The following is a 2,868-nucleotide window of genomic DNA, read 5'->3' as shown; positions in this document are numbered from 1 at the left end:
ACCCTTTCAGCAGACATGGATTCCTCAGTCGAACATTCTTCTTCCATGAAATCTTCCAACTGCAGGTCATCTTCATCAAACATCATTTCACTTTCATTGATACCTGCACTTGTGTCATAGTCTGAATCGCTCAACCTCTTCTTGGATTTGTTTCCTTTCACTTTGGACTTCTTTTCTTTTGCTTCTTCTTCTTCTTCGTCCCCTTCTCCTTGGTTAGTCTCCTCTCTTTTTGCATCTTCTTTCTATTTTCTTTCTCCTTCCTCTTTGCTTCTTTAGTTCCTCTCGCTGTTTTTCTCTTTCCTTTCCCGTCTTCCGTTTCTCCTCTTCCATTTTGGCTCTACTCTGTCCACTTTTCTCATTTCCATCTCTGCTTTCCTTTTGATCTTTCTCTCCTTGTTGACTGAAGAGTCAATGAATTCTTGTCCACTGATGAGCGATGGAAGGTTTTCCAACGATGTCTTTCTCTTGCCGCCATTATTCCTGTGTTGCAAAGTAGAAAGAACGAAGGAATCTTTCAGTCTCAGATTGACTTGGTATCTCCACATCCCTTCACTGACTGCTTGTTACACATTGTCTAAAGCTTCTTTTGTCCCCTTCGGTTTCCCACTCATTTTGAGACTTGCTTGGGAAAACACATTTTTGGGATAGTTCAGTGTTCACTCCATGCAATACTTGAGTTTTTGTTTGAGTTGGCCTTTAACGTCTCTAATTAAAACCAGTAGGTCATTTAGGCAAATTAACGTGCTATTACACTGGGATATGAAATGTAACAGAACGTATTATCGCATCTAGTCACCGGGCCAACCCGTCATAACACTCGTCCCATAATGCCGACGGCAGGTGGGACAGCTACTTGATCTAGATTGCCAGTTTTTTTAGTCTTAGGTATGATATGGTCGGGAATTGAACCCATGACCTTCCATTCCCGGGGAGGACGCCATACCACTAGGCCACTGAGATCGGTGACATGCTTGAAAATATCGTATTGTTTTGTTACCAGTAGATCTACATCTAGCTTTATTTTAAGTGGACAAAAACTTTGCAAACAGCCTACCTCTTACAAGAACAAAGTCTAGTTTCTATCTCAAGACCGTAGCCTTCATTTGACCAGGGCTATGTATCATTTTGGACTCTGGCCGCGGCCAGGACCTCTACTGTAAAGCCCGTCCTCGGTGAGCCCGTCCTCGGTGCGGCCGATTCGACCGCATGTGGGCCCATATGAAAATTTACCCTGCCCTGGCTGCGTCCATCGACGTTTCTCCGAAAGTTTACGTTTGAGCGATATTTATACAATGTTAGGCTTAAAAACATGCATTTTAAAACACAGAAACCACACTTAGTTGACAAAATAATGATATTTATGTTGTGGTAAGAGCTAATGAAAAACTCACCTGAAATTTCACAAAGTCAAAGGGATCTGGGTTGAAAAGTTCAAACTCGCATCACGTGTGTCGGAACAGCGGGAAAGACCGGAAATGAAAGTGAATGCATTGGCAGACCCAAGAGAAGCTACAGTAGTTTATTCAAAGTCTTACAGCAACTGGAATGCGAGTTTTATGAGAACTGGCCGCACACCAGCAGTGGCCGCGAGAGGGTCAAGCTACTCTACAACATATTTATACACACGTCACACATAGAGGCGAGAGGGGCAAAGAAAGAGAGGGAGAGAGAGGTTTTTGTATAGGTAGATCTAGTGTCAATTGCCACCGAGTGACGCGGTGGCAATTGACAAAAATTTGACTTTTTGTCAATTGCCACCAAGTAAATTGGAGCTCTTTTGCATTGGCGGGTAGATCAAGCTTTAATTGTGCTAGGTGCTGTGCATTCGCCTCTCTGTCCCTCTGTGTATGTGTCTTTTCATGACCCCCGTCCCCCGATAGAACATGAATTTCTGATTGAGTTTGTGTGCGTTTGTGACCTACTTCTAGAATTGCCTGTGTGCTGGTCTACACCAAAGTGTAGGCTAAGGCTAGCCTAGATCTAGGCCTACGTCTCATTGAAAACACGCCAAGTTGGTACCGTAGCTCTAGACTAGATGTTCGTCCAATGAAATTAGTTGAGAACAAATTGACCCATTAGACACACATTATGTATAAAGCTAAAGATAGTGTTGTTTTCAGACTTGACACCGCTTCACTCAGTGGCAATTGACAAAAAAGTCAATTTTTGTCAATTGCCACCGCGTCACTCGGTGGCAATTGACGCTACCTTTTGTATATATACCCAAGATAGATAAAAAGTCACTTCACACTACACATGCACACGCTAAAACAACATACACACACTTTTTTTTTTTTTTTGTTGAAGTTAATGCTAATAAATTCTGCAGAGTTTTGTGTGAACGGCCAGAAAGCAAGTCAAGCATTCCGCTCGGTCCATCCCCTACACCCAGACACTCTCAAACTGACTGGTACCTTCTCAGTCTCAGCCACAGAGGGTGTGTTGATAAAAGTAGTAGAGGTGTTAGGCAGATTAGACACCCACTCAAGGGAGAGTAGGGGTGTGTTAGTGAGGAGCATAGCGTCTACCACGCATTGGTGAGTTCTGCCTCCTGCGCCTTGTGGGGCCACACCTGCTCCCATCCTGTTGTTTTAATCCCTCTAGGGAATGGGGGGTTGGTTTGTTGGCGCCAACAACTCGCCATTCGCCAGAGCCATGTCAGTGGAAACAGGGACCACCACGGGCAGCTACGGTTGGCTGTATTGGGAGAAGCTGTTTGAGACGCTTCGGCATTTCTCAATATATTTAAATGAGACCCATCACCAGTCGTTGATCCCCAATAATGTAGTGGAAGGCACATAGAGCTTGCCCTCGAGCGGGGATGTGCGCTGTACAAATATGCTATTTATAATTTATTATTACTTCTTA

This window comes from Aplysia californica, unplaced genomic scaffold, assembly GCF_000002075.1.
Source record: "Aplysia californica isolate F4 #8 unplaced genomic scaffold, AplCal3.0 scaffold00559, whole genome shotgun sequence".
Classification (NCBI taxonomy): Eukaryota; Metazoa; Mollusca; class Gastropoda; order Aplysiida; family Aplysiidae; genus Aplysia; species Aplysia californica.
Note: the sequence above shows the minus strand (reverse complement) of the source record.